Here is a 13,981-nt window from a genome sequence, read left to right on the forward strand (position 1 = left end):
TATATTAATAGTTGTTCATTTTCACATTAACAAATGATCATTTCCACAATAATATATGTTCATTTATATATTAATATATGTTAAGTTTCATATTGATCATGTCAATTTTTACACTCATCCATGTTTATATTCATATTATTCTTGCTCAAATCTAATACAATATTTTTTTATTAGTTAAAAATGAATCGTGCATATAGTGAGTTAGATCGCACAATAGCAAGTAAAAAAAAAGATGGAAAAAAAAGGAAACGAAGAAGGCATGAAGTCGCCAAGCAACATGCATGAACCATTATCACAAGCTTGAATTTTTTCGAATTTGGATCGAGAAGTTTATTGTGTTTTATAATATATGTGGAATTGTATTGTTTATTAATTTAATATCCAATTGTTCAATTTTTTGGTGGTATACAATTTCATTTGATTTTATTAAGAAGGAAATGAACTTTTTCATTTTCCTTAAGTACTACTATTATAAATAATCATCTAGACTCACAAATACAAAAATATAATAATTTGAATATTTCATGTCGTATTAGCATAATTAAAGATTTATTAATTATTCTATAGATATGAACATTTAATAATACATAAATGAACATTTACAGTGATAAAAATGAACATTTTATAGGTGATTCAATTTTGGAAAAACAACCAAAATGACGTCATTAGGAAGGAGTGGGGGTGCAGGCAGCTTTGCCTACCCCGGGGTGTAGGAAAAAATTTACATCAAACTCTCAAGAAGCCTTCTCGCCTGATCGGGCCCGACGAGTTGGCAGTGAGCTGGGCTCCTTCCTTTAGCGTGAAATGGGTTTTGGACTTGAAGCTTGTTGACTTAAGCTCTAATTCTCAATTAATTTGTCCATGTTTTTTTTTTCCTTTTTTTTTGTGACAGTGAGAACTTCATAAATAATGGGCAAATTACAACTTAAGAAATCTAAAACAAGACACTAACAACAACAAAAACCACTTAGCTAAAACAGCAAAGGGAAATTGAAGTGAAAGATTACGCCCTTGTGTATCATACCAAATACCTCGGAGCCTGGAAAACCAAAAGGTTCTTACCAAAATCTTTTCTTGGACCAAAAGTTTCCAAATGAGCGAAAACCTTGGAGAAGGACATATAATGCAAGCAAAAACTAAAGAAGGGAACCAAAACTTGCCATAATACCAATGTAAAATCCTGGTGGAACCAGTGTAGTGACAATACACCTGAAAGTCGAAAGCACCCTGTTGCCGAAAAAAAGACCCAGCACACGACTCCACTCCTGGGGATTAAACCGCGAGAGTCGAATTTTTCTACAACTCTGCCAAGAGAAACCTGACACCAAAATGCAGGTTTCTTTCCTGCAATTCTACCTACATAGAATACAAGAAAATGGAGGACTTTGCTCACCCAAACATTAAAGATGGGGAGCCTCCTTCAAGATTGAAATTTTTAATGATGATTGTCTTTGTCATCATCAACACCAACACCGACACTGGGATGATATTCAGTGAATGAAGACCCAAATCATCCCGCAACCAAGAAGCAACAGGACAATCAAACAAACCTCTCCCCTCAAACTTACCTCCTCCTGCAAACTCCAAATGCAAGGAATACTTTGTGCTCACATAAATACTGCTAGCCTCTGTAAAACAACACAAACACAGAGGACATCGCCTAAATTATCAAAGAGGGAAACCACACATGCAACATGACAACCCCCTATATCACGATCCCACCCCGAAAAAGCAACTAAAAGGACCCCCAACCAAACTCGCAAGGAATTGCTTAACCTTACAACCCCTAAAACCGACCAACATGGCTCCAAGAACAACAACAACACTTCAAAACCCTCCAAAACTAGTACTACTAGCATCTCTAACTCATTAACAAGCAGAGGAAGAGAATTATTAACAAACAAACTCAACAAAACAAGAAACTTATATAACAACAACATGAGAAAACTAAGATAAACCAAGAACAACTAAAAGAAAATAAACACACACATACGTGAGACAACAGAAGGCAGCGAGAACCCGATAGAAAACCTCACCGGCGGAAACTAAACCACAACCAAGAACAAACATCAAGGGCAACGCAAAAGGAACCCCTCACCGAACCTAACTTTGGAAACGAGAGGAAACCCTACCCGTAACATCACCTTTACCGCCGAGAAGTTAATTAATGAAATTCATTTCGACGGCGACATTAAGAGTAGCCTTGTTGAGCTGCAAACACCTAACAATACATTGAAATTGAAACCACCGAAGAGGATGAAGAAAGTTGGCTCTGAAAATTACCCTGTTCTCTTCACTTAGCGACCAACAAAACAAAAATTAAACAGAAAAAAAGAAGACCAACAGAAGAACTGAGCTAGCTGGCGACGGCTAGGCGAAGCGCGCCAGTCGCCGGCGAGCAGGGGCTTATAAAGAGGGAAGAGGTGGAAGCGGTGCAGGATAAGTATTGGGTTAGAGAAAGAAAGGGTCGAGAGCAGTGATAGGAATGGTGTCCTTCGAACAAGTGTATTATTCTGATAGAGGGTTCGGAATTAATTAGAAAGCTAATTATTCAGTGAGGTCAAGTGATCGGAATGCCTAGCTGGAGGCCGCTTCCGATCAGTAATATTAATGTATTGTTAATATTACAGCTTAATCTTAACTGAACCCTACGGGTCATACCCAATCAAGTAAACGATCTGTGACGACGAATTAATCCGAAATGAATTAATGAGTCATTAGAGTTTTATGAGCATAGACATCAGATATCGAGCTAGGAGCATTGAAGCCGAGCGTACCAAGTCGAGTCAAAATTAGGAATCGATAAGATGATGAATTAAGCAATCAACAAGTCTAGCCGAGGATGCCTTGTGTGTATCGCAAGGCTAGGCAAGCTGGCCAAGCTTGCTAGGCAAGCCACAACCCTAGCCGCACCATTGCAAGGTCAACAGCACACATGTGCGTGCTAGGCCTCGCACATGGCTGCAAGGCTAGGCAGGCATTGCTAGCAATGCTAGCCGCACCGGCCGCGCACAAGCAGCAGCAGCCCGCATTGAGTGCGTGATATGCGGGCTGGGTGCGTGGCCAGCATTCCCTCGGTAGCTGCTGCTAGCAGCCCGCCACAAGCAAGCATAACTTGCTGGGCTAGCGCGGATGGCAGCTAGCAGCAGCGCCTAGCAGTCCGCATTGATGTGTGGCTTGCTGCCGCGAGCTGCTGGCCTATGCGACCAGCTGGCAGGCCTAGCCAAGGGGCTAGGCGGCCAGCTGGGCAGCCTTGGCACCCAGGGTAGGCAACGCCAGCTGGCGCGCGTGGGTTAGCCGAGGCTAGTGAGTGTGGCGGTTTTGTGAGGATCCTTGGGGAGGAAGGAAATGGTCCCCTCCCTTTGTGGTCCTCACCTACTCCTTCTCTCTTGCTATGCCACTTGTTGATTCTTGATTGCATTGCCTTTTTCTTTTGAGTTTTGATTTAAATTAAAATAGAAAAAGGGGATTTTACCAACTCTCCCACATTGATGGGACAGAGGAATGTTCATGGGATTTCTCTATAATTACCAAGCTTTGGGATTTGTGAAAACCCACTTTGAGTTGTGACCTTGAAAGGATCACCAAAAGCTGCACACTTTTGCTCGTAATACTCCAAGTTATTTTTGGTCTACCCCGGCTAAGCTCCAGGGTAGGGGTCGTACGGGTCGTGCTTGAGGGTGGACTTCGTAGGATGTTCTCGCATTTGCGAAACTAGCTTTTCAAGTACGAGCTCTTTAAGGAGCGAAGCACGCTACAAGGATAAAATCGTCTTTCCTTTTCTCTTGTTAATTATGTTATTAATTATGTTAATTAATATGCTTCGTTTAGTTGCATTTATTTATGTGTGGGTCTTGAGGTCGGGTTTTGTTTCTGTGTGGTGTTGGACATCACGAAACCCAACTAGCAGCGAAGCGAATATTAGTTGGCAGTGATAATTAGTCCGTGTTTTCTTGCGAAAACTCCGTACCTCTTTCATTTAAACAAGCCCTTAATCACCAAAATAAATTCCTTTAACTAGGTCTTTTGCTATTGAAATACGATCAAACTCGGTGTGCATGGGGCAGCATCTTGGTCGGCAAAATAGGGCTCCTGTGTACGGCATACTGCTGCGAGGCAGCAAAGGCGCGCACAACAGCAAGCCTGAGTGGCCCTCATGGCCATGGTGTCGCGAGCACACCTCGTAGGCAGCATAACGCCTTTTGCGATGTTGTAGGCTACAGGGTGACACTTGGCTCAGGCCATGGCTGTGTGCGTGAGCCCTCACAAGACACCAATACCCTCGGTGCCTAGCGCACCAAGCCGAAAGGCTTGATGCTAGGCACTTGGGCGTTGTAGGGGTTATGTGTTTTGCGTTTTTTTGCCGATTTAATTATTTTAATTGTGTTCAAATTATTTTAATTAAAAATGGAGGCTGGGCCTCGGGTAATGAGCGGCATTTGCAAAATATTTTATTTGGCAAAATTATGGGTTTACCGACTTAATTAATCAAATTAATTAAGATGGATGCGGAATTTAGTGGGAGCTTCATTGTTTATTGTGTATAATCACATAATTGATTAAAAACTTTGACTAGTTTTAATTAGGTACGTTAATCGGATTAACCACCTTAATTAGTTATTAGTTTATGCGAATGTTGCATTGTTACTTGTTTTTCATTGTAAAATGCATGGGTCATTCACATATAGTGAATGAATAAATGGAATGTATATTCTCTCATAGATTTTATTAAAATGGCAACTAGTGGGGCCCGATTAGGATAAAAAATACGGATTGCGATCCATTATGCATGTATTTTTGTAGATCTAAATACGGTTTGCGAACCGTTGCGTATTTTTGTACCTTAATATTTAGATTAGTCCTAGTCGTAGTTACTAGTAATTGCATAAATGATGGCGATGTCTTGAAGACGGCGTTTCTTTGAAGACGAAACCTTAAAGGTGCAATGAAGACCCTCGAAGACTTGAAGATTCAAGAGGTCATGCTTGCCAAATGCATCCTTTTATGTTTTCGATATATATTTATGCTTAATTATATATGAATGATATGTTAGATGTATGTTTAGGATTTGTAAGATTGGAAGATTGGAACGGATGACAATGTAGCTGATCCTCTCACTAAACTTTTGCCTCAAGAGAAATAAAACAAGCACGTTGAGGCAATAGGAATCAAGCACGTTGGAGATTGGCTTTGATTTCCCTAGTTTTGTGTTTTAATTAATTTGGGATATTTTAATATAAAACACTATGTTGAACCATTCAGTTTTTGGAGTAATCAGATTTTATGCAAATTTTATCACTTCAAGGTATACACAAAAGCTGCACTTGTCCGGAAGGACAAGTGGGAGATTGATAGGAATGGTGTCCTTCGAACAAGTGTATTATTCCGATAAAGGGTTGGAATTAATTAGAAAGTTAATTATTCAGAGAGATCAAGTGATCGGAATGCCTAGCTAGAGGATGCTTCCGATCAGTAATATTAATGGATAGTTAATATTAATGGATAGTTAATATTACAGCTTAATCTTAATTGAACCTTACGGGTCACACCCAATCAAGTAAACGATCCGTGATAACGAATTAATCCGAAAGGAATTAATGAGTCATTACAGTATTAGGACTATAAACGTAGGATATCGAGCTAGGAGCGTCAAAACCGAGTGTATCAAGTCGAGTCGAATTTAGGAATCGACAAGACGATGAATTAAGCAATCAACAAGTCTAGCCAAGGATGCCTTGTGTGCATCGCAAGGCTAGGCGGGCTGGCCAAGCATGCTAGGCAAGCCACAGCCCTAACCGCACCATTGCAAGGCCAGCAGCACACATGTGCGTGCTAAGCCTCGCGCATGGCTGCAAGGCTAGGCTAGCATTGCTAGCAATGCTAGCCGTACCAGCCGCATAAAAGCAACAGCAGCCCGCATTGAGTGCATGGCTTGCTGCGCGCATATGCAGGCTAGGTCCGTGGCCAGCATGCCCTCGCTAGTTGCTGCTAGTAGCCCGTCACAAGCAAGCAAAGCTTGCTTGGCTGGCGTGCATGGCAGCTAGCAGTATCGTCCAGCAGCCTTACTTGATGCGCAGCTTGCTGGCGCGAGCTGCTGGCCCATGTGACCAGTTGGCAGGCCCAGCCAAGGGGCCAAGCAGCCTTGGCGCCTAAGGCTGGCAGCGCCAGCTGGCGCGTGTGGATTGGCCGAGCCTCGTGAGTGTGGCGGTTTGTGAGGAACCTTGGTGAGGAAGGAAATGGTCCCCTCCGCTTGTGGTCCTCACCTACTTCAATTCTTCTCTCTTGCTTTGCCACTTGTTGATTCTTGATTGCATTGCCTTTTTCTTTTGTTTTTTGGTTAAATTAATATAGAAAAAGGGGATTTTACCAATTCTCCCACATTGATGGAAGAGAGGAATGTTCATGGGATTTCTTTATAAATACCAAGCTTTGGGATTTGAGAAAACCCACTTTTAGTTGTGAGCTTGAAAGGATCACCAAAAGCGTGAACACTTTCTTTTGTAATACTCCAAGTTCTTTTTGGTCTAGCCTCGACTATGCTTCGAGGTAGGGGTCGTACGGGTCGTGCTTAAGGGTGGACTTCGTACGAGGTTTTCGCATTTGCGAAACTAGCTTTTCAAGTACGAGCTCTTTAAGGAGAGAAGCACGCTACAAGGGTAAAATCATCTTTCCTTTTCTCTTGTTAATTATGTTATTAATTATGTTAATTAATATGCTTATGTTTGATTGCATTTATTTATGTGCGGGTCTTGAGGTCGGGTTTTGTTTCCGTGTGGTGTTGGAAATCACGAAACCCAACAAGCAGTGAAGCGAGTATTAGTTGGCAGTGATAATTAGTTTGTGTTTCTTGTGAAAACTCCGTACCTTTTTCATTTAAATAAGCCCTTAATCACCAAAATAAATTCCTTTAACTAGGCCTTGGGCTATTAAAATAAGGTCATAAAACACGATCGAACTCTAATATCTTCGTAGTGGTCTAATAAGCTCTGGAATTGTCACAATTCTGCAAATTCCTACAAAATAATATCAACTCTACAAAAACACTAGAAAAGGTATATTAGAAATAAAAATAGCTCTGTAGAGCTCAAATAAGCACCAATATGACCGTGGAACGGGGAATAAAAAAATATATAAAATAGACTCATCAATCTCCCCCAAGCTAAACCTTTTTTTGTCCCTAAGAAAAGCAATGAATAAATAAATCAATACTTCACCCTAAAAATAATTTAAATCAATAAATATAACTAAAGGTGAATCTGGAAAATATGTATCAAAGTCAACCAATCAAATCCATCTAATTACCAATCTTCCCTAAAAATTGTCAAATAGAGCTAACCACAAGAGCATATAGAATCTCACGCACTCAACTCTCATTTATGTGGTGAGTAAATAACGTACTCAATCGCTCTCCATCCCAACCCCTTAATATGTTAACAATGCCCTCCCAACTCACAACTTTCGTGTGTTTAAAAAGACATACACTCAACCCAATAGTCGACTCGGAATATATCAAGTCATTCTTCGCATTGATAAACAACTATTTTCACATTCACACAACTCTATGAACAAAGGTCGGAAGGTCTTCAAAGCTTGTAATGTAAGGCTTAGGTAAAGGGTAGGAAATATTTGAGAAAATGTGAGAGTAAAACCATGCTTAAGGGAGCCAAATCCTAATAAAACCAAGGTAAAAAATAAATAATGATCAATCTTCTCCAACATAACTCAACACTATAAAAATTCACCAAACAACCAATCCAATATTTCACAATTTTTCAACACTTACAACTTCACTCATAAAAATATAATACTATTACAAAACTTGAGTGAAATAAACAATCTTTGAACTATTTTTCTTTTAAGCTTGAATTTTTCTGTGCAACTTATTTTTTTTCTTTCTTGAAACATTTTTTTTTCTTGAGCAACCTTCAATTAGAACACTTTAACATTGAAATAATTTTTTTCTCTTGCTCTTTTTTTTTTCTTTTTATCTCACATTGGAATTTTTTCAACTTTGAACAACAATTTTTCTATTTTTTTTTTCTAATCAATATATAAGAACAAATAACTCCTCATATCCACCCACATTGTGCAAATTATGTGCACAATACAACTCCCACACCTCACTAACTAATAGCTCCCCCAAGCCAAGCTTGGAACTAGTAACCAATGGGCTTAAATAGGCTTGTAATGTGGCTAAATAAACAATAAAAAGGGCACAATAAACAACATGGGTAGCAAGAAGAGAACAAATGTATCTAATATCGTCTAAAGGCCACCTAAAAAAAACAAACGCCTTCATCCTCCTCATTGTGCATAATAATGAGTTATACAAACATTACTCCAAAGTTAAAAATCAATACTCAACTTCATTGACATACCAGGAACTAACACACATTCCTCACCAAATCAACTAGTCAAGCACTATATTCACAAGTAGTTGGGCAAAATTGACGCATTTTAAGGCATCCAAGCAGCCAAACTTCAAATCATGATCAACAAATCCTCAATATTTATCATCGATAACCAAGAATCAAAACAATTTCGATTTTTTTTATCAAGGGGCACAGAGAAGCATTATTCATAGTTTATTGGAATGTATTTTTGGATTTTTTTTATCTTTTTGAAAGCATTAAATCTAACCTAAGAAAGCAAATAACAAAAAAAAAAAAAAAAGTCTAAACACACCAAAAGAAAAAGATAAATAAATAAAAAGAGGGAGGGTGAAAGATATACCATGCGTACACAAGAACCTCCTCCCAAGCTAAATCAGACAATGTCCTCATTGTCTTAAAGGGAAGCTAGTAGTCAAGGTAACTACTCCTCATCATCACCACATCAATGTCACCAAAGCCTCGAGGATTGCAATGCATCTCTTTGGAACAAATATGGACAAGTAAGAAACAAAGTGTTAGTGGGAAAAAGATAAAAATTGAGTCAGGTACACTATTCTGATCATAACTTTTGATATATAAGTGATAATGCAATAATTGCATTGGAAAGAGACTTGAAGAGCTTTCCAATGATAGATCATACGCCAAAATCGAATAGGAAATGCAAAAGTTATGGCCTGTCAAAGTTGACCAATTATGCTGACGCATACGCTCGCCCGATCGGGCCGAGCTCTGCCCGATCAAACCCGAGTCTAATTCAGCTTATTCTTCTCCTTTTAAATCAGCCTTCTAGATCAAAATCTACACAAAAAGAAACTCCCATAAGCATAAGATACACTCTCCTTACCTCTCTAATTAAAACAAAACAAAAAGAAAACAAACACAAAAAAAAGACTAAACTAAAAAGCAATAAAATACGGGTTGCCTCCCTCCAAGCGCTAGTTTATCAAGGTCCCGCTCGACCATACTCTTTCTTTCAATCGGAGGAATTCAACGCCTTGAGTAACTTATCAAACGCTCCTGCAAACATTTCATTAAGCACTAGATCGGGCTTAATTGTAAGCACACTTATCTTTACATATAAAAAAAAATTAGGAGTAGATAAAGAGAACTTAAAGTAAAAGGAAAAATCAAAAGAAAGAGGTGAAAATACACCACAACCTTCTACTTCCTCCGCTAAAAATTTAGAATTAATAGAATGAATATGGAGGTAGTATTTGTCTTTATCATCCAATAATGACTTGAAAATTTTACCCTCATGAATAACCTCATCATCAACAAAGGAATTTTCAACCACCGTTTCTACAACTAATGATTTTCAATCACTGATTCGTCAACCAATGATTTTTCAACCACAAATTCTATAACGGGTTCTTCATCCTTAATAGCACTCTTATTATTATAGTGTCTATAGACTTTTTCATCAAGAGCCTTCCAATAACTCTCATTTAAAACTACTTGTTTCCGAATATGATCATATGTATATGGAAAGACTCTAAAATCATCCGAAGCACGCACGAAAAACTCACTATAAGGGCATTCAGGATTTTCGTGACAAAGACGATATTGACAACAACAGTAGTCAAGTGCTTCATAAAATGAATATAATTCTTGTAGTGGCGTAGGCATGGATATTTTCAACTCATAAGGAAAAGAGGGGAAAAAAAATTTAATAATCTAGACTCTAATAACAACTACAAATAAAAATAAAACCACTTCCCCGGCAACGGCGCCAAAATTTGACAGGCTAAAGTCGTATCACCTAATCAAAAGAATTACCTAAGTCTTCTAACTAAAGTAGATAGGGAAGTAGGGTCGAATCCACAAGGAAACAAGTCTTTCTATTCCTAATTAATTCTTATAATCTAAATTATTAAGAAATAAGTGAGAATTATACTACGACAACAATTAAACTAAGGAATAAGCAATAATAAGAAGATCTAGGGTCATAATACATAATACTCTGGGATAAAACATAACAATCAATTATTAATGCATAAATTAACCAGATTATAAAGGGCTTTCGCTACGTATTATAATCACATAATTAACTTAGCGGTATTAAATCACATCTCTCAAATCTGGACTTAACCATTTTTAAATTAACCTGCCTATTGAAACTAAGCCTAAACATCAATTTTCATCTCTCTAATCTCGAACCAATATTACATAACTCATACAATTAAACTTGTGCAAATCTAATTGCATAGCATTATAACAATCAATAGGAGATTAACCCACAACATTAACAATCAACAATAATAAATAATTCCTTCATATTAATCATGGATCCCCACAATCCTAGAATTAAACTACTCGTGCATATTTAAAACTAAACTAATTAAAACAATTAAATTAAGCATAATAAAAACAGTAATACAAAAACTCATGAAAACAGTAAAAATACTAAAGTAAAGCAGTTATAGTGAAAAGCTAAATTTATAAAAGAAATAAATATTTTAACAAACTAATAAGCTTAATTAAAGAAGTAACAAAAATTAAAAGCTTAAAATAAAAAACTAACGAAAAACGAAGAAAACGAAAAGCTACGGAAACAAGCTAAAAACTACAAATTAAAAACTAAAGTAAAACTACCTAATCTCTCGTAAAACTAGTGCTCCCCTTTTTATAAGAAAAACTTATCTTATTAAAAAGCCTAGGAAAAACTAATCCCAAGATTCCCAACCAAACTAAAACTCCTAAAATAAACCAAACCCAATTAAGCTGAATAAAAAGATGTGGTAAATCCCATCTAAAGGCTGCGAATATAATTGGGCCTTTATGTTAGAGATAATAGCCCACTATACAAACTGACTTCGCAAACATCAAACACTCAAGAAGCCTTCTCGCCTGATCGGGCTCGATGAGTTGGAAGCGAGCTGGGCTCCTTCCTTTCCCGTGAAATGGGTTTTGGACTTGAAGCTTGTTGACTTAAGCTCCAATTTCTCAATTAATTAGTCCGTGTTTCTTGCGAAAACTCAGTATCTCTTTCATTTAAACAAGCCCTAAATCACCGAATTAAATTAACTAGGTCTTGGTATTAAAATACGGTCATAACATACGATCAAACTCCAATTCTTCGTAGTGGTCTAATAAGCTCTGAAATTGTCATAATTGTGCAAATTCCTACAAAATAATATCAACTTTACAAAAACACTAGAAAACGTATATTAGTAATAAAAATAGCTCCGCAAAGCTCCAATAAGCACAAATATTACTGTGGGACGGGGAATAAATATATATATAAAATAGACTCATCACCTACGGTGCATATACTTTGAAATAAGCTTAAATTTTATTAGAATTAAATTTGTACCTTATAAGCTAAATAATGTGCAATATGTAAAACCAAATTGAATTTAGGGCCTGTTCGCATTTAATGAAATGAGCTGAATTGAACTCAAATGAGCTAATTGGAGCTGAACTGAACTGAACTAAACTAAACTGAAATGAGTTTAAATGAATATTTTATGAGAGAAGGAAATTAGGAGCTGAATTGAACTGAACTGAACTGATTAGAGCTAAACTGAACTGAACTAAACTGAAATAAAGCTGAAGTGAACAGGTTCCTCCAAATACACCTCCAACTAGGAAAAAAAATGCTGCCTCAGTAGTTGTTAATGAAATCTGCATATTTAAAATCAATTAGAAATAATCATCTTATTAGTTAAGTAGAAAGAAAAAGTTAAAAATTATATCTTTAAGTTAAAAATAGATCATGTGCTTTACATAAAGAACAACGACGATCTTTAGGATGAAAATCCATTAAATTTTTTTATGAGATTAATTTTATAAGAACTACAAAGAGTGGAAGAAGAATTAGTTCGTTTCTTATTATTTTGATTTTTTCTTTTATAATAAGAAATTAATGTATTACATGTTTTTGAAGATATAAAAAACATAGGAGACTTACCCAAGAATGAATACATGGATAGAAGTAAAGTGAGATTTATTTTAGACAAATGTAACTAAATTCTTTCCATATTTAGTAACATACAAATTAATTTTTTCTATTTTAATAGTATTTAAAAATGCTTTTGAACCTTGAACCAATATGTAATATTATTTACCTTCGCATCATACGTCATTTACGTCCTCAACAATTTGGTATCCCTTTTACTATATACAGTTATGATTTATGTTATTAGTGTTCGGCCCCGTTCATTTCACCTTATTTTTGCTAAATTGAAATTATTTTAATTGAAACAAAATTATATTTGCTGAACTTAAATTATTTTTACTGAACTTAAATTAATTTTACTAAACTGAAATTATTTTTGTTGAACTGAAATTATTTTTAGTGATTTTCTATTATAATTCTTGTTTAAGAAAACTGAATTTTACTGAATTGAACTTATTTTTACCGAACTGAAATTATTTTTACTTAATATTTTTTTAAGGTGAAGTGAACAGGTAGTACACGTAGTATGTTGTGACCAAATTTAATATACATATAAAAGGGAATAAGAGATAACATATGGAGTGAAACCCATTGCGTAAGATAAAACATTATTATATGGAAAAGTAACAAGAGTAAGATAGGTTAAATTGTACGAAGAATTTTATTTAGGAAAAATTGTCAAAAATAATACAACCTTTTAGAGGTCCGCCTAAAACAAGTTAACATTTTGATTATTTCTGAATAATATAACCTTTTGAGGGGTTCTGCTTTAAACGAGTTATGACCGGTTAGTGATTTAATTAACAGGTTAAATGAGACACGTATCATAAAGTTTGACAATTAAATTTTTTTTTTTTTTTAATTTGATGTTTCCAAATTAATATTATTATTATTATATTTATTTATTTTATTAAAAAAACCACCCACCTCCACCACCCACTACTACAAAAATGGCCTAGGGGACCGGGCAATATATGCCTTAGAAACCGGAAAATTTCTGGTGTCTAGGTAGTAGGTCTCTTAGCCTAAGAGACCAAATATTTGTTCTGGTATCTTAGATTAAGCAAAGAGACCAGTTCTACCTTACAACAGGTTTCTTAGATTCTTCTAAGACCATAAAACAACCAAGGCAAAGGCACCAGATGTTGTGGATCACCTGTTTCCTAGATATAGGGCGTGTTCAGCGCTAGCGTTTGAGTAGCTTTTAGTGGTTTGATTTGGTCAAACCACTACTTAACAAAAAATGTAAGTGTGTGGCAAAGGAGTGGTTAGGGTAGATTTTAGTGGTGAAAGTAGCTTTTATGAAAAGTTAAAAATATTAGCTTTTGAAATTAGAGGTAGCTGTTGAGGTAATTGTTGAAAATTTAATCTATAGTATTAAATCTAAAATATTGATTTTTAAAGGTAACAGCTAGCCAACCGCTACTTTACCGAACACTCATACCTAAATTATCTAATTATCTATCTTCACAGCTAACAACTTGTTGACAGCTAAAAGCTACCTACATAGCTGACAACTACCTTCATAGCTGACTGCTACCTTCACAGCTATATTTTGCCAAACATGCCCATAGTGTATGAAACCAGTGTTAAAAGATAACCGGTCTCTTTGATTATTTATGTAAAAAAAAAATTAATTCATTTTTAAAATTAATTTTTGTAAAAAAAAAATAAAAAAAAAAAAAAAAAA

This window comes from Chenopodium album, chromosome 12 (genome assembly GCF_948465745.1).
Source record: "Chenopodium album chromosome 12, dcCheAlbu1.1, whole genome shotgun sequence".
In the NCBI taxonomy this organism is placed as follows: Eukaryota; Viridiplantae; Streptophyta; class Magnoliopsida; order Caryophyllales; family Amaranthaceae; genus Chenopodium; species Chenopodium album.